Below are 27,932 nucleotides of genomic sequence, written 5' to 3' on the forward strand. Positions count from 1 at the left end.
TAGATCAGATTCTACAATACTCAAAGGGAAGTCTTATTTTAGCAAGAGACTTCGATTGTATTCTTAATGGAAAAGACACTAATGATGTGGGAAGCCACAGAATATCAGCTACAGCAAAAGTTTTAATACATTTTAATAATCTTCTCAATATCAAAGATACTAATGATTTTATAGTTAGTGACTCTCTTTGTTTTACTCACTTTTCAAATAGACATGGCACACACTCAAGAATAGATAGTCTTTGCGTCAAATTATTTAATCATTTACTTAGATAAAGTTAAAATAGTTTAATGTCCAATTTCTGATCATAATGTTATAACCTTTGAATTCTCTCTGAACAATAATAAAAATATTCATGCTAAAAGAATTCCAGATTATATTACTACAGTGCTGTAGAGAGTTAATTATCTGGACTAATTGGGACCTAGGTTAGTTTGGATAATCAAATTGTTCAGGTAATCAAACATAATTGAACATGATAAAAAACTTCTAAAATCTTGTTTTTTTCTGCATACAGGAAGGAATACACTTTTCAACAATTCATTGGACAATAAAGAATATTTTTCACACACGCTTGCTACAAGCTCAAAAACATGCTCATGCAAATACGTATAATGTTTGCATATTCAGATTTTATGACTTTTCTTACCCAAGACATTGGAAGGCTGGTTGTGATAATTGATGTTTCTGATAACTGATGTTCAGATAATCGATTCTCTACTATAATTTGAAAGATTTCAAGGAATTCTTCAACAAAGAAATTGAAACATATATAGAATTTAATAATACGTCAGAAGTATCTAAAGTATATATATATAGGATGGTCTCAAATCTTACTTAAATGTAAAAATTCTAAGCTGGTATTCATATAAAAAAATGGGATAAGAACCTAATAGAACAGAAAATTGATAGACTAAAAGTATAAATACAAACTGGCAACAATAACCTGTCAAATGAAATAAATGATTTTCAGAATAAATGCTTAGAAATTTTAAACCATAAAATTAAGTTAAATCTATAAAAGATTAAATTAATAAATTATATGACAAACCCAAAATATTTACACAAAATAGCTTCTAGATCAAAAATGATAATCAAAAATAGGCACATTAAAGAATTATACACTGAAGATAAAAATAGGAAAGTTACCACAATTGAAGATATTCTCTATAAATTTAGAAAACATTTTACTAAAATAAATCAAAGTAATTCAGTAGTAGATCAACAGGAAACAATAAAAACATTCATTAAAATACACTAAAAATAAACTGACAGATCAACAACTACAAGTAATCAATAAACCTATATCGATGGCCAAACTTACAAATCAAATCAATAAATTAAAACACAATAAAGCCCCATGGAATGATGGAATAATACCTGAAGTTTATAAATTAATGTCCAAAAATGTATTACATATATTGCTTCATATTTTTTCAAATAGTCAAAAAAATAATAATAGTCCAACCTTCTTGGAAGTTAACACTTATTTTGCCTATATGGAAATTAGATAAGGATCCTTCTGATTGTGCCTCTTACAGACCAATTTCATTACTAAATGTCGATTACAAATTATTGATGTCTATACTAGCAAATAGAATTCAACATTTTTTACCAAAATTCATTCAAAAAGATCAAACTGAGTTTATAAAGAATAGAAATACTTTTGACAATATCAAAAAAATTTTAACCACAATTGATTATGCAAACAGTATAAAAGATAATCTAACATTAGTAAGTCTTGACAATAACAAGGCTTTCAACACAGTTAATTGAAATCATCTTGTAATATTACATGGATATCATTTTTCAATGAATTTCTAACAACCAAAAAATCTTTATGGTAACTCCTTAGCATACATAAAAATAGGTTCTTGTTTCACAATCAATACAAGAACAAAACATGGTTGCCCATTATCCCCTTTATTATTCACACTGGTAATAGTGCCTTTTGTGAATTATATAAGATCAAATAAGGAAATAATAGGAATACAGTTTGACCATAATCTAAATTCAAAAATACTTCTATTTGCTTTGCTGATGATACTTTTTTTGACGTTGAAAGATAATGAAAACTCACTCGACTGTTTCTTTAAGTCTATCAAAATATTTCAATCTGAATCAGGTGTCTTATTTAATGAGGATAAAACAAAAATCTTATGCATAAATACTAATAGCTTAGACATGCCAAATATATTTTCTAAATACATAGTCAAAGACAATAAAATAGCATATCTTGGTATTACATTAACTAAAGATGTGAAAGAAATAGTCAACATAAATTACATTACTTGATTAGATAAAATTAAAAATCTTATTAAAATGGAATAGATTTCTATTTCCAATGGAATAGAGAGACTTAATAATAACAATGATATTACTACCAAAACTATTTGACATAATAGAATCACTAACTCTACCCATCTCAAAACAATACATAAGAGAATTTAACATCTTGATGCTTAGATTTCTTTGGCATCCCAATAAACCTAGACTAGCACTTAATCATCATTTAAGAAGTTAGTCACATGGTGGAATAGATTTGCCTAATATAGAATGATATTCAACCTCAACTATTATAAAGACAACTATTTGCTGGATAAACAAGAATTATTGTGCTAAATAGAAAGGCATACATTAAAGCATTTGCTTAAAAATATTTATAGAAAATATGATTGTCATAATAAGTTAATCAATAACAATTTTCTCTGGATCTTATAAGACTTTATTTTAGAACATCAAAGCATAGTGATAAATTCATACTTTATTCGCACAACAATTAATAGTTTTAGAAATTTTGTATATAGAGAACTAGAATATAAAGCTTGGTTATTTTTGTTATTTCCCATAGCATGCACACAAAACAATGTTAATACATTTAATGCATTTACAATTGACAAACAATATATTATCAATTTATGAATAAAGAAAAACTGCATACCCTAGTACATTTTAAATAAATTTAACTTAAATAATGAAATGTGGTTGGATATTCAAAATTGTAAGTTCTACATATAGAAGAGAATAAATATTATGCAAATTTTGATAAAAAAGGAATACCTAAATTCGTAGAACTCTTAATCTTGCTGATACATCAGGATTTCTCAGAAAAAAGGCTTTTCTCTAAAATCTATAAGATAAACAAAGTTAAGACAAGTTACTGTAAATATAATCATTGGAATTATTTCATAGCTCTTAATAATTGTCACCCTAGTAATAATGAATAAAAACATTCTACTTTCATCTTCAGTCCAAACCACAATAACCTTAAAATGGAAACTATTCTCATGGAAATTTTTGCATAAAAGGTTTATTACACCACACAAGATTGAATTAATGTTTAAAAAGAGAGTTAATTGTTGAAGATGTGACTTGAAAATTAAAGCAGAGTGGCAGCATATGATATGTGATTGTAATATAATTAAACCATTCTGGAAAGATGTAAATTTTTTTGCAAGCATTATTCACTAATAACTTTATGTTAAACAATTATTTAATTCTCTTTAATATACCAATACCTCTGCATGTCAAAGAAACTGATTATCCTCTTATTTGGAGTCTTTTCTCATTTGCAAGGAAGGAGATAAAAAAAATGGAAAAAGTGTCTCAATGCCTTCAATGAAGGAAGTTTTAAATATTGCAACTGAAACATGCCAACTTGAGATATCCTCAATTCAAGAACGAACCATCAAAACAACGTCTTCACTTAATTCATGGATGAAACTCAGGAATCTGTTAAATAAACAAACAAATGAACACTAATGAATTGCAAACTGAATCATAAACTATTAAAATGAATGTACATGTCAGTTTTCTTATAAACATAGACACCTTGTAAATAGTTGTTACTGTTTTGTATTGTTATTGAAGTATATTTTATACATTAATGAACATTTTCCTATGCAATGCTATAATTTGTTTGTTACTGATCTATATTATTCAATAAAAAAATTTGAAGTAGCACTATAAAAATAACTATTGTGCAAAAACAGATAAAGAAAAAAGAAAACCAGGAATATGTTAAAATACATAGAGAAGTGATAAATAATTTGGAAAATAATACAGATTATTATAAGAAAAAAGAGATTTGTAGGAACAATTATGGGAAAATTAGAAAATTATTGAATACGCAAAAATATTTTCTACAAGTGAGAAAAAAGAAGTTTCCCCTTATTTTAGTAAAATAGTAAAGAGGATAGTGGTATAATGAGAACAAATGACAAATAAGTTAATAAAAGGAAAATCAGCAACAAATTATGGAAATTATCTTAAGTTATGTAGAAGAAATGTTTAGTTAAAAAAGAGACATTACATAATGCAATGAGATGTTAAAAAAATTCTGAGTGAAATAATAGAGAACTTTGTAAAGTGATTACCTTATATGAACTAGAAAAGGTATAAAAGCAGTTATATGTGGAATTAGTATCAGATCCAGATTGTATTGGGTTTGAAATGTGTAAAAACGTAGAGGATGGTAGAATTTTTTTAATATGTATATTTAATGAACAATTGAATGATGGCTTGAAATATATGGAATTATTTAGCGAAATATTAAAATCTGTATGGAAAAGAGAAAAGAGAAGATATCAAAAATTGGAGACCAATAGTTTTAAATAATACAGATTACAAGATACCTATGAACATAATACAAAAGAGATTAGAAAGTAAGATGCAATACATTATGGAAGAACGTCTATACAGTATAAGAGGAAAGGGATGTCAGGGATTACTAATTATAGTGAAAGAAATTATAGATAATATAAATAGAAAAAATATTTAAAACTTATGGTAGGTGATACTATAAAGCTTTTGATGCTAAACAGCATGACATTTTGTGGAAAATAATGGACATGCACAATATTGATAATAAGATTAAGCAAGTGAGTATACGAACTTATGAGAACAATAAAATAAAGGTTTTAATTAATGGCTGGATAAATAAAGAAATAGATTTGAATAATGATATAAGGCAAGGGTGTCCTACGAGCAATATGTTATTTGCTCTGGTTATGAACACAGTAATTAGAGAGTTAAATCAGAAAATGAAGAATACAAGTTATAAAATTTGATTGGAGGTTGAAATTTATTTATTTATTTTTATTTATTTACAGTTTGTTTGTCAGGATGGTCCATTGGGCCATGAGGAGGCTGTTTTGAATGGAGTTCTGGTGAGAAAAGCTCCAGAGAAGTACAAAATGCAAATACAAATAAGACAAATACAATACAAATAGAAATACAAAAAATACATAGAAACCATTGCAATAAAAATTCAACTTACAGTTCTTATAAAATAAGATTGTTCCAACAGTTATTGTTAAGAATATAAGACAATAGGAAGCTCATACCAGATGTATTAGCTTGTGGAGAGTAACTATGGTTGAGAAAGCTGTGTAGGGCTCTAGTTATGATATATTATTCAGATGCTACTTTTATAACAGCTAAAATAAAGAGTGGATGAGGGAAGATTTTATTTATTTTGCTGACATTTTCAGAGAAAGACGTGTGATGGTTAATAAAGAAAAATTAAAGGATTGAGTGATATAAATCAAATAATAGATATTCAATTATCTATAAATGAAATATTTTTATTAGGGATACATTTTGGTAAAGAAGATCATAAGATAGGATGGGATCTAACAATAAAGGAAATAAAGGATAATTGTATATTATGGAAAACATAGATTAATGTATAAGAAGAAGGTGTATGCCATTAATTCAGTGTTATTGGGAAAGATAGCATATTTGTCTAGTGTCATCACGATTCCTAGAGGATATGAAAAACTGTTATTAGAAACAATTTTTCATTTGTATGGGGATCAAGACTAAATGCTGTTAGAAGTGGTGTCATATACATGGATAAAGAACATGGAGGATTAGGTCTGATAAATCCAATCATGCATGCTGCTTCGTTAAATTTGTATAGAATATTGAAATTGTTAAATGAAAAGAATGAGAAATAAGTGACAATTTCATTGAAGTACAAGTGCAAGGAAGCTTAGTAAAATATAAGAAATAATAAAAGAAGAAAATAATATTTAAACAAAGAAATAGAGAACTATCAACAAAAGATAAGAATGGAATGTGGAAAATAAAAATTGCTGAAACTGAAGACGAAAGAAAGGCATGTAATAATACTATGAATAAATATTATCGTATAAATCCATGGAAAAACATTTTAAAAGCAAAAGTTAAAGCAATTGAAGAGAGAAATAGGTGGTATAAACACAATTTTGACTATTAAGGTTTTTCATGAAGATTGGGAATAAAAAATGATCTATTAAGGCAAATATGCCTTACATAAAGAAAACTAAAATAATACGTTTATATTGTGGGAAAACAAGAAACAACAGAACATCTGTTTTTAATGTGAGAGGGTAAAAACATTTTGGAATAAATTATGTACAGAATTTTTTTGAAAGAGTAAAAATATGATGATATGAGAAGATTGAATATGGATGTTATGAAAATATAAGTAAGAACTTGGAGACAGATTTAGATAAGAACATTTTCTATCTAATATGGGTCATATGGAATGAAAAAATTAATGAAATTATGCTTAATGGAAAATAGATATTGTCACTCATATTATTAAAATGTTTAGATTATTCTTACGGAAAAAGAATTAGGGGTTAATAAAATGACAAGTTTGGATGTATACAGTATTAAAATGAATCAAAATAACTAAATGTAAACATGTGTGTGTGTATATATATATTTATCTATCTATCTATCTATATATATATATATATATATATATATATATATATATATATATATATATATATCAAGGACCCCTGCATTTTTTGATAGATGCCTTTATGATCTTTTACATCCACTTGAGTTATCACTAACTGAAGCAGATGGGACCTTGGTTTAACATCTCATCAGAATGATGACACACTCAAGAGATAAGCTCCCTCCTTATGCAGCCCTGCACTCTTAGCAATCACTCTGCCTGGTGTAAGAATAGAACCTATATCCTTCTGCACTAATGGTGAGTGTTGTACCTATTTCACCACTGACACTGTTTTCAAGGAACCATAGAAACTTAGATTTCAATATATAACATTTATTGATATGAGGCTAGAACATGGATTTATTTTGATATTGTTGTATGTGTAAATATGGAATCTTTATGGTTGCTATATTATGTACAATGAATCAATATAGTTGTTATATTATGCAATTCAGATTTTTGACAGTAAAAGATACAATAAATCTATATAGCCTGCTTTAACATTCTATCTCCCCCTATCTCTACCTTTTCCCTTACCAATTGTTGCCATTTGCCTCATGCCATCTTGAATATCTATGTGGATTCCCTGTCTATCACCCATTCTGATAGTCCATTTCATGGGTCTACAGCATTCCTTCTAAAAAAGTACTTTTAGAATTACAGCATGAAGTTTATCCCTATTATTGTCTGCTTTTACCTCATCCTTTCACCCAATTCTTAGCGTTCACAATGATCTTTTTACTTCTCCCTGACATCATCATAAGCACCTCCATCATCTCTTATGGTCTCAAGTGAGAACAGCTTCAACTCCTCTAGTCTCTAATTGTATCCTTCCTCTCTATCCCACATATATTTCTAATAACTTTCCACTGTATTCCTTCCAACAGCCTAATGTTCTTTTCCACATGTACCTTCATATCTGTACACATTACTCTAACTGTGGTCTGGTCAGGGCCATGTAGAGTAGAAATATTAACTCTTTACTTCAGACATCTATCCCACAAGGCAGCACTCAAACAAAATATGTCCTGACGCTACCTGATCCTTTTTTTCGCTGTAGTGCCATCAGTTCCACTCTAATCAGTTGATACTTCCCACCAGGGTTTATTCTGGCCCAAATACTTTACTTTGCATTTGCTTGCATGGAATTTCATCTGCCACCTTTCTCCTCACATGTTCAGCTTTTCCAAATCCTTCACTAGACTCTTTCCCATCTTGCAAGGGCTGCACCTATCTTTGTGTCATCATCAAAAATATTGAAAGAATGATTATGACCTAGATGAAGGCTACTTTATAAATCAGAGTTGCAGAGTAGGGGTGTAGCTGACCGATGTTACACATGGTGATGTGATGACATCAGCAGCTCCACTGAGTTAGGTTAGCATTCTGAAAACTCTCACACATACACAGCAGCATAAATAATGTTGCTTGTGGTTGTGTTCCCTGTTTTTCCATCCCATTCCCAAGCCAGTCCTGAGGTGGTCCCAGCCCCAGGAGAGAGCACCAGGAATACAATAATTAGGAGTAACTGGAGCAGATATCAGCAGAAGATAGGTTAGGAAGCATCCAATGGGGGATGGGGATGGCAATGAAATATTAAATAAAGAAGATGACCCTGTTCTCCATTCCATCATACAGTATATGTCTGAGAAAAATACTCTGAAGCATACTGGACCCAGAACAGATACTTTTGAAACTTCACTAGTCATGTTCCTAACTCCTGACATTGCCCCTATCATCACAGCCCTTCATGTCCTATCATTTAACCTTGAGTTAACCAGTTACTCAGTCCTTTAACCTTGAGTTAACCAGTTACTCAGTCATTTAACCTTGAGTTAACCAGTTACTCAGTCTTGATCCTTTTCTCCACCCTTCCAATCTTCAGGTCAGCCTTTTCTGTTGGGGCCTAGTTAAAGGCCTTAGTTTAGTCCACTTCAGCTACATCTAGTACTCCTCTCATGTTAAGTTCACCTGTAAGTCAGTCATAAAACTGGTGTAAGTTTGACTGACAGCTACTTTTTCCTGCCATGAACTTACATTGCTTGTTGTCCTCCACAAATTTTGTTAGTCTTCCTCTCAGGATTTCCCCATGACTTTTCTGCTACTGTTGCTCCACATATTATCCTGCTTTGTCTTTGTATAAGGGTACCGCATTTTGCTAACAGTGCTATAACATACTCTACATTGGTTAGGTGGCTGAGTAATCACTTTGGTGGCTTCAGAGGAGTATGACATGTGGTAGGATATTAGGTATAATAAATAAGTTCATTAGCTGCATAGACAGGTAGATCAGAAGCAGGGATAAAAAGGATAGAGTCCTATATGCACAGCACCAGAAAGGCAATGTCCATCACACAGCATACAATGTTGTAAACTTTTCCATGCCAGGATAAAAGCAGGATAAAAATCATTACATAGAAGTGACAAAGATCATACTGGGACTGCATCACATGTTCTGTGACAAGAAACTAAATAAATTCCCTAGTGGAGTCATGTGTGGGATATAATGTAGATCTACACACTCCACAAAGGGGGAGCCACCACTGATCCTGGGAACTATCGCTGTATTAGCCTGACGAGTCTCGTCTACAAGGCCATGGAACGTATCATCATGGAATTCATAAACAAAGACATTGGTAACCTCCAAACTCTGGCCCCCACCAAGTTCACGTTTGTGAAAGGCAGATCTTGCCTCCTGAACCTGGTCAACTTCTTTGACGCAGTCACCAAAGCTGTAGATGAGGGTAAGGTGGTTCACACAGCCTATCTTGACCTCGCCAAGGCTTTCGACACCATCCCCCATTCTGGAATTATAGCTAAACTCACTAAACTAGGTATAAATCCCTATGTCACAAGATGGGTTGCTAACTGGCTCACTGACTGAACCCACACTGTAAAAGTTGCAGACTCCAAATATTACTTCAAACCAGTGACAAGTGGAGTACCACAGGGACCTTTCCTGTTTGGTGTCTACATCTTTGAAGTACAGGCTAACACAGAAGGCCTCTGGCTAATGAAGTTCGCAGATGACTGCAAACTAGGAGCTATAGTCAAGTCCTCAAATGATGTGGACATCCTACAGAAGGGCCTCACTGAGACAGATGCTTGGTGTCAGACCCATGGCCTCAAGCTCAATGCCAAAAAGTGCATTATTATCCCCTTTGGTAAAAACTCTGTACCCATGAACTACCACATAGGTGGCAGTCTTCTTAACACCGAATGTGTGATAAGAGATCTTGGGACCCAGGTGGACAGTAGTCTCTCCTTTGATAATCATATTGCCACAGTAGTCAGGAAATCCTTCTATATAGCACACCCCATCACAAAAGAGTTCTCATCCAGGAAAAAAGAGGTCATTGTTCCCCTGTACTCGACACTCATTAGACCCATTATACAGTACAACACCCCTTTTGGAATGTACCTCACAAGACATCTGCAGCAGCTGGAAAGCCCACAGAAGTACCTCACAAAGAGAATTACTGGCCTCAAACAGATGCCCTACACTGATCATCTCAAGAAACTCCAGCTTTACTCTGTAGCATATCACCTACTCCGAGGTGATCTCTGCCTAACATATAAACCCCCAAAACTTCCAAACCTGGAATTGATTGCCCTTAAGATATCTCTAAATAGACAAAAAAGTATTAATCTCATAGTAACCTACCTACCACCGGGCAAAAATGTAGAAAATTTTGAACAAACCCTTAGTTGGCTTGCCAATAACTATCCACAAGAAACAATAATATTAGGAGACGTCAATATAGACTGGTTTCTCTACTCAGCCCAATCCAATCCTCTCCCCATTAACTTACATGGTTTTTCCCAAAATATTCTTTCTGCCACTAGAATTGGACATGCACAACAAAAGGAGAGTATTATTGACTGGATTCTCACTAATAGGAATCCAAATAACTATACCACTGGGACCCTTCCCAATGACCTTAGTGACCACCTTGCTACCTTTATTATAAAACACAAATGTTCAAACAAGACTCCCCCCATAACCAGATTAGTAAGGAATAGCAAAAATTTTGTCCCTGAAAAATTCCTAGCTGATCTCAAAGCTTGTAACTGGCACATCCTAAAAACCCTATCCTTAGATGAAAGTGTTTCATACTTTAATAACACTTTCCTTAAGATACTCAATTCCCATGCTCCTAATCGACTTATGCGAACTAAGCAATGTATAGCACCCTGGCTAACACAAGAAACTAAATCCAAAATTAGAATCAGAGACCAGGCCTGGAATAAGTGGAGAACCACAAAAACCCCCATAGATCGCATCAAGTTCCTCCAACTAAGAAATTCAACCAAAGTAGCCGTTAAATCTGATAAAAAACAATATTTTTGTCACCTCCAAGACAAACATCAGCATAATCCCAAAAAATTCTGGGCTAGTTTTAACCGCCTACTTCATCCTGGTAAGTCTACTACCCCCACCCCTGACAAACTCATGGACAATGACCCAACAGATATAGCCAACTCCTTTAATTCTTTTTTCACTGAGACCATCCAGTCCCTTGCCAGCAAGCTTACCACCCCTCCCTCAGTGGCAACCCCAATTATTAACTCAACTCAAACGGACTTTAACCTTCAACCCATCTCCACCTCCTTCATTCGTACCCTCTTGAAAAAATTGAAACCAACCACGCTCGCAGCTGATCAGCTCCCCGCCAAATACCTACAAATAGCATCTGATGCCATAGCCTACCCTGTATCAATCTTGATTAACCGGACCATTTCTGAAGCATCTATTCCCTCTATCTGGAAAATCTCTTACATCATCCCCCTCCACAAAGGAGGACCCTCCACAGAAACCTCCAACTATAGGCCCATAGCCATACTGTCTCCCTTAGCCAAAATTATGGAACGCTGTGTCCATAAGCAACTCATTTCCTACCTAATAAATCACAACCTCCTATCAAATACCCAACATGGCTTCATCACAGCACAACCACAGCTCTTCTCTCCTTTGTTGACTCAGTCAACCAAAATCGCAATAATAAACTAATATCCTCTGCGCTCTTTCTAGACCTGTCGAAAGCCTTCGATATGGTCAACCACCAACTTTATTTATTTATTTATTTTATTTATTTATTTAACATTTGTTGACCGGGAATGTCCGACTAGGTTCCATAGAGCCTGTTTTCAGCGGAGGCCCGGGGAGAAATGCTCCAGATGCATGTCTTTGGAACTTCTGCTTCAGGCACTGGAAACAATACATCTTAGTAAACTAACCATAAGTTGGTTTAATGCCTATCTCTCTAGTAGAAAACAGGCAGTCCAGTGGCAAAACAGCCTATCAGACCTACTCCCTACTAATATTGGTGTTCCCCAAGGATCTATCCTTGGTCCCCTTCTTTTCTCCATTTTCATAAATGGCCTACACTCAATTATTCCCAAAGCCTCCTGTATTCAATATGCAGATGACTCCACCCTGATCTGCTCTGATGAATCTCTCACCAATCTCCAAGCTTCAACCCAAAACTGCTTCTCTGCTGTAGAAAAATGGTTCTCGGAACTTAAACTCTTACTTAACCCTGCCAAAACCAAATTACTTCTCTTTTTCCCCACCTCAGTTACTGCTCAAACTATAGAATCCTTCAACACCAGCAATTCTACTTTCCATGTGTCCTCCAACAATGGGACCATTATCTACCTCAATACCAAACTACTAGGTGACCATTGATCATAAACTTAAATTTGATGTGTATATAAACTTAACTGTTAAATCAGTTAACAGAAAACTTGGTTCGATGTATAGAATAAAGGCCTTCCTAACTCCGTACACCAAACTGACTATTGCCCAACCCACCTCCTCTCCACTCTCCTTTATGCCTCCCGATATTCTCCTTCCTAAGCAAGAAAGAACTTAATAAACTTACAACTACCTATAATCACATAGCCAGATTCATAACAGGCTATCGCACTCATCACTGCCTAAATTTAAGGTCTCTCGAATGGCTGGAACTTCCCAATTTACTCAAATTCAAGCAACTAACTGAGGCGTTTAAAATTATTAACTACCCAAGTAAAACTCCCTCACTGTACAAAATACTTACCCCTCCAACCTCAACTCCCTCAGGTCTTCCAAAAGTCTACAAGTAAGGACCATTAAATCCAACAATACTGGTGGTGATGCATTATATGCCAACTCCATTGGCAAATCCTGGTACCAAACAACCTAAGACTTATGCCATCTCAGCACCAATTTAAATTACACCTTAGAGCACACCTCCAATCCAAATGGTAATGCCCTTGCTCCAGTCCAGACTAATAAGCTATTGTCCCAGCCGCACCTAGGCTCCTACAGCCCCTGCCTAATCCAAAAACCAAAGATCACTCTATTCTACCACTCCTTGTCTGGCTGTTCAAATCTGTACCTCATGAAATCATTTAATTATTCTTGTTTTTCTCTTATTTGATCTGTAAGCATCAGTGTATTTATTGTACTCACTTGTTATTGCTTATAATTGTATATGTAGTAACCAGTTGATATCTTGTGTATCAACACCAATGTTTGTTTTGTAAATCTAACTATTGACCTTGGAGCTTTTCTCCCCGGGCCTCCACTGAAAATGGACATGTATCCAGTTGGACTAGCCCGGTCAACAAATTTAAAATAAAAAAAATAAATAAATAAAACTATGTCAAACCCAGAGCTGTTGGACATGCTACACCTAAAGAAATCCCAATCCCTCTGAGCTACACACTCTAGGGACCTATACCTTGTTACCACAATAAACGAGACTTGCTGGAGGGATAGATTCCTGTCCCAGAGAGTTCTCATACTCTGGAACAAGCTACCCATCTATGTCAAGCAAAGTTCCTCATTAACACTCTTCAAGAAAAATCTTTATGAGTGGATGGGAAATAGGAAATACACCCCGGTGATCACTTCTGTGGCTCTGCTTGACAGGGGCACAGGAAATTAACTTTCTTGGGTTGGCATAAGCCAGGGAACTTTGTTGGCTAGGCTTACTTAGGCCCTTAGGCCGATAGCCTAGTACCTACCTATGAACCTATATCCATCCTACAAGTAGCAGCAGAACTTTAGATGTACGTCTTCCAAGTTATAAACATATTTCAGTAGAGGAAACAAACAGCAAGTATGGAAAGAAGGTAATTCAATGACAAAAAAAAATATTTTTTCATGGAAGAGGTAGTGGGCAAATAGAAGATATTGCAAGATGAGATGTTGGAGGCTAAAGGGGCAATAATAGGCTTTTGGACAGACAAAGCAAACTTACGCTTAAATGAGGAAAACAATTAGTGCAAAGTCAATTTTTTATTCCTTTGTTAACTAAAAAATGCTATTAAGCACAAGTACCTATTTTCTATGAAGATCCAGGAAGAATGTCTTTAAGTTAATCACAGCTTACATATAGAAACTAAGGGACTCCACCCTAGGGTTACTGAATAAAGCACATTAGTAGTTCTTAACCATAACCCTTGAGTTAAACAGTCAGACATTAACCTCCCGATATTGTTTATCTTCTAATCACTCCTTCTATTCTTATCATGAGAAATCAAAAAACACCCATTTCAGTCACTTTGATATGTTTCTTCCTTGTACACCCTTGGGCTGTACTTTTTTTTACATCATCAGTTTAAATCAGACCCAGACCCTATTGTACTTGAAAACTAACCAGTACTTATATCAACTGCATTCCTCTGTAAAGCAAGAAGACGTTGTGCATAAAACGTGCAGTACCTTACTGGTGAACTCTCTGATCCTCGGTAGTAGGGCATGGGAATCAGTTCTGATCTCTGGTCACTATCTGGAGGTTTGCATGTTTCTCTGATATCTGCATGAGGTTTTTCCAGACACCCTAGTTTCCTTCCACCTCCCAAAAATCATGGTGCTTGATTTTCTATACTACGTTACGTTGTATTTATCCCTGACTTTGAGGCCTGGGTCAGGAATGAAAAGGGTCACATAAATACATTTTTTAAAAGGGCAATTAAAACAAAGTAGTCCCAAACTGCGCATTTTTCATTGTTGAGTAGAATTTGTCTGAAGACTACTGTAGAATGTGTCTGAAGACTACTGCATAAAACCAGATTGTTTCATTGTTGGGTAGAATGTGTCTGAAGACTACTGCATAAAACCAGATTGTTTCATTGTTGGGCAGAATGTATCTGAAGACTACTGCATAAAACCAGATTGTTTTCACTGTTTTACTTTTTTTTTATCCTTCAGTGACAGTTTAGGTTAAAATATGCAGAAGAGGTACTACATGCATCAAGATTTGGATGTGTTCTACTTCAATTCTTTTTAAAGTCAGTTCTGTTTTCATTTGTAAAGATTCACCTACACTGTGTCCAATATTTTCTGTCAGAATTTAAACTCCATCTTAAAACCTCGCACAGAAAAAAAAACTCATCATTTTGTAAATGCCTTTGCACTACACATATGAAAGATGTAAAAATCCAGCCATACTGTGCACTCTGTTGTGTTGCCTTCTACAAGAGTCATGAGTTTTAAATGTGTTCTTTTGATTTATCTACCATTTTGTTTTCTCAAGAGTCAGTTTACAGAACTAAGGTACCTGTCCTTTGCTCCCCTGAGACTGCAGAGCTGTTTGTTAAAAATGGCTTTGCAAAAGAAGCAAACCGAGAGAAGGGGACAGATTTAACCTTTTCTTCTTTTCCACATGAGCAACTGAACTTTACAAGCCTACATCCTAATGTGTGTTTATGGGATGCTAATTTCTGGATGGCAGCTGTGTTTGTCTATCGCTGGCACTTCTGATTTCACCTTTGTCACGTTAGTAAACACTGTATGATGTCTAAGAACTTCTCCTGACTTCTTGACTACTTTCTGCTTCCATGCAGCTACGATTTGATGTGTTTCCGTTGTATGTGTTTTGTTACAGATGAATGTACCTAGTCCATCATGGAAAATATATTATTAATGTTACTTAAAACAAGCACTCGCATCAAAGTACCTACATACTCAGATTCCTTTAATTAAAGTTATTGAGACCATGAAAGGCATAAAGTGGTAATAACCATATAAATGTTCTGTGTCATGACTGTAGTAATACATTTCTTATATGAAAAAAAGAATTTGCAATGTACATTCTATTTTACACTGTATAAGCAGAATAATTTTTATTCTGTATATTAATATAAATTACCCCATAATGCATATTGTCTTCATACAAGATATACACGCTGTTTTGTAATGCACAGCTGAACGAAGACTGAAATGACTTCTTCAGCATTAGTTAACCAATTTAAATAAATAATCAACATCATAGCTGTTAGACACATTATGTGATGTTCTAAAGCAGTCACTTTGTTTTCTACATGTAAACAGGGTTTCATTTTTTGCTAAAGCAGACTCGACTAAATGGTGTTTGATCAGTCAGTTGCTGATGTAATGACCACTTGGCTTTAGCCAAAAGTGTACTTATTCCTAGACTAGAGTACGGTCTCCCTCTAATGCCACTAAATTCAGCAAACAGCAATAACGTTCTTGCAAAATCCTTTGAACTCATTAGCCTTTTCCTATCAGAATAATAGCTCTCAACCTCGTAGCGCAAGAAATCTGGACAAAGCCATAAGCAACGGAGGGACAAAGGTCCACAAAAGGGGCAATTTTTGTTACAAACTTAGAAAACTGATAGAGTGACAGGTTTTGCATAAGCATGATTTTTAAGGGTATGAAGTCTGAATCTCAAATGTCTATTATTATTTTCTTTCTTCAGTCCTCAAAATTTTGGCAATCATTTTCCAGAAAACCACAATTTTATGAGAAACAGGCCAAAAATATGAGGCAAAAATCTGGATAGTCTGTGAAACTCTGTACAGCTGAGAGGTATGAAGAAGGAACCACTACATTTCCCTTAGAGAATATCATAGGGTTCCTATTATGGCTGGATCTACCTTTATTTTGTCACGTTTAATTCACAAGCTGCTCAACTGCAGATATTGCCCTTCATTTTCTAATATACTACAAGCGAAAACTACATCATACAACCTTAGAAAAATGTCATCAGACTATATGACAATGATAAGATCCCACTTCAAGCAGTCTATTTGCTAAGAAGTTATTCCTGCAAACTGGAAAAATGTCCCTAAAGATCTAATAGTGTAAACTGAGTATACGACCTGAAAATGGTCACTAGACCAGTGTTATTACCTGGTAAACAAAGTCAAATAATTCAATAAATCATTCAGAATGTCAATAAACAAATAAATAAATAAATTCCAAATGCATGCAATGGATTACAACAAACAACTGGCAGAAGGCAAATGATGTTGTTGTTGTGTCTTTTGGCTTTTCCCAGTTAGGGGTCCCACAGCGTAACTCCGGTCCGCTAATGATTGGCAGTAGATTTTTACATGCCGTGTTGCCAGCCCTGATGCACAACCTTCAATGAAGGCACGCCCATTCATGCATGTCTCCACACAGAAGACGCTTTAGCTGAGAATCGAACAGGACAATGTCCTATTGTGAGGCGACAACGCTACCGCAGCACCACCACCGCAATTTGAAGGCAAATGATGCATAAGCAATAATTCAACTCCTAGTATCCAAAGGACCTGAATGTGCTTATGTGAGCGGAATACACTGAAAGCAACAAATCACATAAATTCAGAAAGTGAATAGTAGATCAATATGGTGAGAGAAGGACACGAAGATATTAGTGGGGATGTGGCCAGTGAATCCAGCAACATGCCTGCTTAGATTGAAAGCAGTGTTTCTGTGTTTCAAAGAGAAATAATAAAACACTTTTCAAAGAAGAACAAAGTTCTGATGGGAAGACTTGGTTTTACAACTTTGTTCACATAAGACCAGTAACCTATCTATGTTTTTGTTAGATTTAGGTGTGAAAGCAGGAATTCAGAAATGGACAATCTCAGCTTTTTGTCAGGAAGGAAGGAAGGCCACTTCAGACCATTACAACCAAACATTCATCTGAGCAACACAGACTGCCTCTATGGATCAGAAGTGGTCTGATGAGGGTACTCTTTAGATATTATTGCAAGTGCACTTCCAGAATAAGGAAAAAAGAGAGCTCATGACAGAGAGAGATAATTTAGCAGCCATTTCACATGACAGATGGCCACTGTTCCATATAACAGTGGAGAAAAAGCAATACCGTGGATAATGAGGACTCTGACATATTTGTTGAAGGGGCTAGATATTGAGGGCTCCACTGAGATTTGAGTATGGTTACTTAATTACAGCATGCAAATTCAAGTGACGCCAAGTTACTGGAAAGTTTTACAGTAACAGAACGTATCTAAGGAGAGCCAGCATTCGAAAACAAAGGTGTACAGTCAAAGAGCGTTGCATACTTTCCATTACAAGGCCGTCCTTGGCCTATCAGGAAGTCACAGCGTAACCTCAGTAAGACACACAAGGTGGGATGAAAAGGAGTCCAGGAACAACTATATGCAAAGAAAAAAGCAGGCAATGTGAGTAAATGGCATGCTGCCAACATAGACATTAATAGGTGCGGGATGGATCTTTAGACAACAGCTAATTGAAAGAGAATTTGAAAGAAAGGCTTCTGATAACTGGAGAAAAATCATAACAAGTAGCAGTCCTTGAAAAAAAAAGTTAAGGATAGGAAATGTGTGAAAAGAATGAGAATAATTTACCAAAAACGAAGAGCGAGTATATAATGAAAAGGAAAGCGAATTAGCAATTCGTTCTTTCATTCATTCATTTGCTAATTATTTGATTAATCCAATTCAAGGTCACAATGGAGTCAAGTCATATACCACTGTCTCCCTGGGTACAAGACAGAGGAACTAATTCTAAAAGGGACAAAAGCAGGCTGACACTTATAACAATTTGCAGGAACACATGTTCACCCATCATCACATCATACAAGACTTCTGCACAACAAGTTTAAACCAGTAAAGAAGCAAGTTAATACAATGTTAATACTGCAACGGAAAGCGGAAGATATTGCAAACCAGGTAGAAAACTTTTCCTGCAGAGACTGGCATTGACTTGCAGAAAGAGTGTTTTTCGCAAGACTTTGAGCATAGACATTTGAATAACCATACATCGGTACTTAAACTATCGCTTTAGCATTCCATGACTCCACCTCCTTCCTTGTTAAAAGGGAGAGGTTAAAACAAACGTTTATGTGCTTCTCCTTGACAAGCTGTAAGTCTGTAGCTGCTACTTTGCTAGGTAAAAAAAATAGTAGATTGCAGCATTCTGACAAGGAGTATGGAAGATGTTTTTTTTTTGTTCCTATTTACATGCCCTCAGGCTGACCATCAGGTGTTCAGCTCCACCATATTTCCAGAAGTGTCCCAGGCACTTTCTCCAGGGCTAGAACCATGCCAAAAGTGGGATGGGCAAGAAAAGTGGATGAGAGCAGCTTGTAGCACATGCAGCACATGTACTTCTGAACCAGATTAATGTCCTAGCTTCAGTTCTGGATGGCTTATTCAAATGTGATATATAAATGCATGCAGCAGTTTTGAGTCAGGTTTTTCAGTTTTATGAGAAACAAAGAGTAATATCATGTTCTGTCTCTTCTGAACCGTTTAGTGAAGCACATTATGTACATTGTCTTCAACACTTACAGAAAAAATCTGTGTAAGCAAAATGGAAGGAACTGTCAGGGAAATGATTTAACGAATATAATTGCAACTTTATTACAGCATGTGAAAGTAGTCCCTGAAGGACAGACTTTAATTCACGGTACCAGGAAAAACATGGACTAGTTTTCTTTTGTGCTGATAGACTATTCTTCCCATGTATATCAAGAGATGAACACAAATGTGTTTTGCATTTCATATACAAATTAGTAATATAAAGGTGTAATTTTCAATAACTAAACATGACAGCTGCACATTTTAGGCTTATGATTGCTTCATGTATTTTTATTATATTGAAGTTGCATTTTTTCCTGGTACTTTTCTCTAATTTGTCATATTCTCATTTTTTTCCCATCCCTTATTAGTTCTTGTCTCACTTTATGCATCCCTCCAAAACACCTTCCAAGGGACTCATTAACACTGCAGCCATACCACGGCCAAACCAACACAATTTATCTTTTAAGTGTGACAAGCAGCAATGCTAAAATGATATACATGTGCCCAAGCTATTGTGCTCGTCACAGCTACAGCACAGGTCCATGGCTAGATTGTGGTAAGACACCTTGAGGCCATGACTAAATAAATATAAGAAGTAAACAAATGATTGCTTGCAAGCACTTCCAGTATTAGATATGAATCTCAGAACAAAGTTGATTACTGTTGATGCATGCAAGTGCTTCCAGTATTAGATATGAATCTCAGCACAAAGTTGATTACTGTTGATGTAATCGGCAGTAGCAAATGCAGAAGTAAAAGATATATGCAATGGAAAGGCAAGTATCACAGTCGCTGAGAGTGGCATTGAGGGCACACTGAGATATAACAGAATCCATGGAGAGGATTGTCTCTCTTCTTATGTGTATTAAGAAGATGTTGAGGCTTGGATGTTCATTTAAGTAGTTTATTGTGTACAAATACATCAGGATGAATGGCAAACTTTTGAACTAACTGACTGACTACATACTTGCATGTTCTCACTCTGGCTACTCACTCAAAATGGCTCTCTTGCTTGCACATGCTCAGTACTTGCATGCATGTGCTGATTCACTGGAAAACTTCTTAAAGGTATATCACACACCCTGATCCACATCCTCCCTTTTCACTAAGCTGTCTCATATAAACAACAACATTTCAATAAGCAAGCAATTATGCAGACACGAATAGAGGAAAAACAACAGTCATGGCCAGGTTGCCGTGTATCAGGAACCAGATTTTCAGATGCGACCTGATCTCATGACATAATAGTTAAGACAGGGTTTAGCAACAGGGACAGTCACTGGGGAATGTTCTGCTTGAGGAGTTTCAGGGATGTTCTCAGGAACGGGGATTGCTGATTGAATGACTGGAACAGGAACAATAGACAAGTCAGTCTGAGAACTAGAGTCATTGTCACAGGCAAGATGTTGTAAAACTGGTTTGAATACTAGTAACAAATGCTTCCGATTTTGTCTGAATTCTACTCCTTGTGATTCCACAATGTATGATCTCAGCTCCTGACACAAACTTTTCACAAATTTGATGCGATCAAAACCTTTTGACATCTGCATTCTCACTATCTCCCCCTTTTTTGTAAAGAATAGAGCAGCCTGCTGAATTTATCAAAGTAAGACTTCTGGGACAAATGATTTTTCAGCAGTTAGCATACCTCTCAACTGTACAGATTTTCGCAGAATGTCCAGATTTTTGCCTCATATTTTTGGCTTTTACTGCTTTGTTGTTCTTAGCACTTGGAACCAATAAATTGCTGCTGATTGATAGTGTGGTTCTGGCTTATCTTGACATAAGTTTCTGGGCAGGTGAACCAATATGATTATCACAAGGAATGTTTCTGAGATTTAACAAGTACAGAAAAGCATCAGTATTGTCATGTCTGGATTTCTCTAACAGCTGTTTTGCACTTTGAGCTGCATGTTCAGCCAAGCCATTTGACTGAGGGTATTCAGGAATACTCGTAATATGAACAAAGTCCGACACTTTTGCAAATTTCTCAAACTGCAGACTAGTAAACTGTGTACCATTGTCAGAAATAACTGTGCTGACTACCATGGACAGAAAAATGTCAACTTAGTAATGACAGTACTGGAAGCTAGGTTGGTAAGTAGGTCAATCTCGAACCAATTTGAATAACAGTCTACGAACATTAAGTAATGTTGACCATTCCACTCAAAGATATCTGTGGCTACTGTCGACCAAGGTACTTCAGGAATCTGGCTTAAATGAAGTGGTTCTTTTTGTTGATGCAGCTTTGTACTATTACATACTGAATAAGATGAAAGCACTTTCTCAATATCTCTTGCTATAGAAAGCCAAAATGCTAGACCTCTCGCCCTTCTTTTGGTAGAATCAGTTCCTGGGTGACCACAGTGCAAGATCTTAATATATTCTTGTTGTAAGGATTTTGGAACAATCCCTTTAGGACCTTTCATGATGATACCATTGTCTGACAAAATCTCATCTCTGTATGGAAAATAAGACTGCATGTCTGCTTTGGTAAACAAGATTGCTTTGAAGGCCATCCTTGACTGATAAAGTGGTTGAGCTTCTGGAGGACTGGATGTGAAGCTGTGTGAGTTCTGAGCTCATCAAGATGTGTGGAAGAAACATTTTTCACTTCCATGACCTCAAAATTAAGTTGCTCATTGTTATGCTGTTCTGTGTTTTTTTCCTTGGGGTTCTAGATAAGGTATCAGCAAGATAAAGAAGTCTGCCTTTTGTGTAAACAAGACTGAGATTGTACTTTTGCATTTGAGCATTATGCATTGCAATCTAGGTTGAGTTGTATGCATAGGCTTTATCAAAATAATAACTAGAGGTTGGTGCTCAGTTTCAATCTGGGCAGGTCGACCATAAATATAATCATGGAATTTTGAACATGCAAACACAATTGCCAAAAGCTCTTTCTCAATCTGGGCATATCACATCTCAGTTTGGGTAAGAGTTCTCGATGCATAGGCTACTGGTCTACCCTCTTGAAGAATGACTGCACCTAGACCAAACTTAGAAGAATCACAGGAAAGAGTAACTGGTTTGTGAACATCATAATAGCTGAGAGTTGATGGGGTGGCAATTTTCTGTTTCAGGGCATCAAATACTCTTTGGTCCTGTTCTGACCATGAACAAATTGCATCTTTGCATGTCAGTTCTCTGAGCTTAAATATGGCATAAACTTGCCAAGATAGTTGACCATGCCAAGAAAATGTTATAGGGCTTGAACATTGCCTGATGCTGGCATCTCCAGAATTGCTGTTCACTTGGAAGAATCTGGTCGTAAACCTGAACTGGCAAACAAGTGACCAACATAAGTAACTTCTCGTAGCCTGAATTTCCACTTCTGAGTATTGAGCTTAAGATTCACTTCACGTGCTCTTTCCAGAACCTTCTTGAGGACCACCACTGACTTCACCATTGCCTCCTACTAAAATATCATCTACTATAATAGCACACGGATAGCCAGAAAAAATGTGCTCCTTTGCATAGGTTCATAGGTAGGTACTAGGCTATTGGCCCTAGGGCCTATATAAGCCTAGCCAAAAAGGTACTCTGGCTTTCACCACCCAAGAAAATTATTTTCCTGTGCCCCAGTCGAGCAGAGCCACAGAGGTGATCCCTGGGGTGAATTTCCTATTTCCCATCCAATCATCAAGATTTTTCTTGAAAAGTGCTAATGAGGAGCTTTGTTTGATATAGATAGGTAGTTTGTTCCAGAGTATGGGAAGTCTCTGGGACAGGAATCTATCCATCCAGCATGTTCTGTTTATTGTGGTGACAAGGTTTAGGTCCCTAGAGCGTGTAGCTCGGAGGGATTTGGATTTCTTTAAGTGGAGCATGTCCAACAGCTCTGGATTTGACATAGCTTTGTCTGTTAGGCAGAGATCGCCTCTGAGTAGGCGATATGTGACAGAGTAAAGCTGGATTTTTTTGAGTCAGTCTGCGTAGGGCATCTGTTTGAGGACAGTAATCCTCTTTGTGAGGTATTTCTGTGGCCTTTCCAGTTGTTTTAGATGTCTTGTGAGGTACATACCAAAAGGGACATTGTACTCTATAATGGGTCTAATGAGTGATGAGTAGAGGGGAACAATGACCTCTTTTTTCCTGGATGAGAAACCTTTTGTGATGAGGTGTGCCACATAGAAGGATTTCCTGACTACTGTGGTGATGTGATTATCAAAGGAGAGACTATTGTCCACCTGTGTCCAAAGGTTTCTTTTCACACTTTCAGTGTTAAGTAGACTACCACCTATGTGGTAACTCATGGGTACAGAGTTTTTACCAAAAGGGATGGCAATGCACTTTTTGGCATTGAGCTTGAGGCCATGGCTTTGACACCAGGCATCTGTCTCAGTGTGGCCCTTTTGTAGGATGTCCACATCATTAGGAGTTTCAATTATGGCTCCTAGTTTGCCGTCATCTGCGAACTTCATTAGCCAAAGACCTTCTGTGTTAGCCTGTACTTCAAAAAAGTAGATACCAAACAGGAGAGGACCCAGGATTGAACCCTGTTGGACTCCACTTGTCACTGCTCTGAACTCTGATTTGGAGTCTGCTACTTTCACAGTGTGGGTTCTGTCAGTGAGCCAGTTGGCAATCCATCTTGTGACATAGGGATTTATACCTAGTGTAGTGAGTTTATCCATAATTCCAGAGTGGGGGATGGTGTTAAAAGCCTTGGCGAGATCTAGATAGGCTGTGTGAACCACCTTACCCTCGTCTACGGCTTTGGTGACTGCTTTAAAGAAGTCTATCAGGTTTAGGAGACATGATCTGCCTTTTACAAACCCGAAATGGGTGGGGTCCAGAGTTTGGAGATTACCAATGTCTTTGTTTATAAATTTCCTGATGATACGTTCCATGATCTTGTAGACCAGGCTCGTTAGGCTAATGGGGTGGTAATTCCCATGGTCCATGGTGGCTTCCCCTTTGTGGAGTGGGATAACCGTCGCTATGCACCATTCAGTGTGCACAAAGCCTGAGGTGAGGCTATGATTGAACATGGTGCTTAGGTGGGGTGCCAGTTCATTCTGTAGTTTGTGTAGAATGCAGCCTGGGATGTTGTCAGGTCCCATGGATGTTGTGTTCTTGGCTTTGGAGAGTGTGGTTTTTACCTGTGCAGCTGTGATTACAGGAACTTTGCATTCTTCCCGTATAGAGATGGGCCCTTTAGGGGTGTGAGGGGGGTGGGTAAAGTTAGCACTGAACCTATCTGCCAGGATGTCACCAATATCAGTTGGTTCTGTATATTTAGTGCCATTGTGCTGTAACTCAGAGCAGATCTGAGTGTTGCCATTGAGATTCTTGACATAGCTATAGAATGCTTTGTGGTTGTCTTTAGAATCAGTGGCGATTTTGTTTTCATAATTAGCTTTGGAGGATTTTATGAGACATCTCAGCTTCTTACTGAGGCTGACCAGGGAGTTCCTCAAATCATGAGATTTTGCTCTTTTTTGCAACAGTTTCTTTCTTCCTTTGTAGAGTTTTTTATGGCAGGGGACCACCAGATTGGCTTCCTTTTTTTGGAGAACAGCATCTTGGTTCTGTTAGGGATAGCATGATCCATGCTCTCGTGTAAGTGCTTATAAAGTGCATTTGTGTAGGATTCAGCAGTCGTACCTCTATTGTCCATCTGCATGGGTGTCGTGAAGTTTGCACTTCTGTCTTAAGCGTGAAGTTGGCTTTGGAGAAATTTTTTACGGTGGTTTCCCTAATGGGTGGTGGGGGTGGGATGTGGATGTCTAGAGTGATTAGCTTGTGGTTGGATGTGAACAATGAGGAATTGGCTTCTGGTGTGGAACACCAGTCACAGATGTTGGTAATGACCAGGTCTAGGATATTGCTGCCCCTGGTGGGGGTGTGGATAAGTTGATCTGAGGCATTGGAATTTATGAATTCCCAAAAACGTTGAGCAAAAGAGTTGGTACATGACTAGTTTTCCCAGTTAATGGTGGGATAGTTGAAATCTCCCATTATTAGGGTGTTGGGTTGTACCCTAATATTTTCCAGTGTATCAAGAAATGAGGAGTGGTAATAGTGGGGCATGGTGGGGGATCTGTAGCAAGTTACAATGTGGATTGTGGTCTTGCCCAGAGTTAGTTGCACTTGAATAATCTCAGATGTGTTATGCTGAGCAACTAGCTTGGAGGTGTGGAATTCCTTAATGAATATAGACACACCTTCGCCTTTAGTGTTTCTGTCCAGTTTAGGTGGCCAAAAGGTATGGTATGAATTATAGCCTGGTAATGCAGGTGTGCTCTCTGGAGTCTTGAACCAGGTCTCTGTCACTGCACAGATGTCGATGTTTTCCATTTTAAGGAGTGTCTCGAGTGAATGCATTTTGAGGTTTAGACTTCTAGCATTGAGTAGCATTATCCTCAGATTTTGCTTGCTTGAACCTGTTACAGTGGTGAATTTGTCATTTTAACATTGCCTAAAAAAAGCACTATAGGGGTGGCAAGAGCCTTAGCCAGTATTCAGAATCCCAAGGGTGACAAGTGCAGGCCATCTCTGGCAAAGCATCGTGGTCTGTCGATCATGTCATCCCAGGCAGACAGATACTGGATCCCCTTAGAATGATACCAGAAGCTTAGCCAATTTGCATGCTGAAAGACTTCATGGGCAGAATTTATGCCAAATGGCATTTTCAGAAATCGGGTCTATATCACCATTTCGATTGGTGAAAACTACGAACACTGTTTAATCGAACTCAACGGTTCAATATCTGTGAACAGCGAACTTACTGAACACTGAAAAAAATCCATGGGCTGTCTTTGGGGCTTTGCTATTTCCTCCACTGTGGTGTGAATTCAGAGTTGGTATATTTAAGTAGGGGGGTGTGCGGGGCACAGCCCCCCATGTTTGGGGATGTGGGAGACAAAGCCTCCCACTTTTGTTTGTTTAAAGTTGTTAATTTTTTTTTCATGGAGCAGCGATTTTTTTTTCCCTGGGAAAAAAAATCGGTGTTCATTGAGTTCGCTGTTTACGGATTTCGAACTGTTGAGGTCGATTAAACAGCATTCAGAGTTTTCACCATTTGAAATGGTGATATAGACCTTCAGAAATATGTATCTTCCAAACTGCGTACCAAATGTGGTTATGAATGAAGATTTTCAGTCAAGCAAAATTTGCCTAAATGAACTCTAAGACAGAAAAACAGTGGCATTTGGCATGAGGGCAGCAACCTCTTCGACTGTGCACATTGGATGGTGAGGTCTTTTCAGTGCCTTATTCAAATCTCGTGGATCAATACATATTCTGATATCATTTGAGCTTTTCTTATGGGCTACTGCCATTCAGAAGGTTCTTCTACTGGACAAATTACTCCTAGCTACACCATTCTGTCTAGCTTGGCTTTGACTATGTTCTGCATAGCTACTGGAACTTTCCGTGCTGGGCTGACAACTGGGCTGACCTCTGGGTCTAACTTCATAGAGTACACAACTGGTAGTTTGCCTAGTTTGTCTGCAAAAATATCAGCATGCTCAGAAAAAATACTTTGGGTGAAATTTGAGTTGTTGTCATACAGGCTTACATGGTGAACTTCTTTATTAAATGAAAGCTGTCCCATTTTCAAACTGTCTCTAAGGCCTAATAATGACTGCATGTGTCTCTTGACATGAAAAATTGCAAGTCATAGCTGTTCCCAGTAAAATAACATGAAAGCACTGCTGAGCCTTCAGTTTGAATCTCTTCACCACCATACGCAACAAGCTTCGCACACTTTGTTAAATCAAGTTGTCCTGCAGCTTTTACTCTAGTAAATGCTTCTGCTGGCATAACATTACACTTTGAGCCAGTATCTACTTTAAGTTCTACAGGACTCCCATTAATCCAGACAGTACAAAAGATCTCATTCTTTGCCCATAGATCTACTGCATTAACTGTTTCATCAAGCACAGACACACCATCAACATAAAAAGTAGGGTTGCAGCTTTCTAATTCATCGGTATGCCTCTTGGAATGCCCTCTTTTAATAAAAGAATGTGCCTTATTTGATTTATAAAACACTTATTGCAAGAATGTCACTGCTGACCAAAACCTAAGCACTTTTCCCTTTTGGGTTCGTAATTACCACCACAATTACAACAGTTGCCTATGAAGGTGGGTGGGGGCACATGTTTTGACTTTGCTGACTCACCCTTATGGTTCACTGAGCATGCTCTGGAATTTGCTGGAAAGACTCAGGGTTTCCCAGGGACTGTTACAGGACCTGCAGTAGCTGCTATGTGCTTAAGCCTGTTTCTTTTAGCCACATGCTGCATACTGTCAGCATAAGCTTTGCACTGCCTTCTACAGCTATTTTCATTTATAAGCATACTTGTGTGCTTTTCCGTAAGCTTGTATATTTGACAAATCTCAATGGCCTTATTCAACATTAAATCACTGTTTCAAAGCAAATTCTTTCTCACTGCGTCATTATTAATATGACATACAAGACAGTCCTTTATCAAATCATCTCTCAAATCACCAAATCTGCACGTTTTAGCCTTGTTTCTCAAGTCAGTTATATATGCTGCAAAAGTTTCACCAGGCTTTTGATCCCATGTGCAAAATAAGTGACTTTCCATTTTAACATTCACTGGGGGGAGTCACACATTTTTCTAAATTTACATTTTGAGCATTTAGG

Source organism: Protopterus annectens, chromosome 12.part0, assembly GCF_019279795.1.
Source record: "Protopterus annectens isolate FY-2018-M chromosome 12.part0, PAN1.0, whole genome shotgun sequence".
Lineage (NCBI taxonomy): Eukaryota > Metazoa > Chordata > Ceratodontiformes > Protopteridae > Protopterus > Protopterus annectens.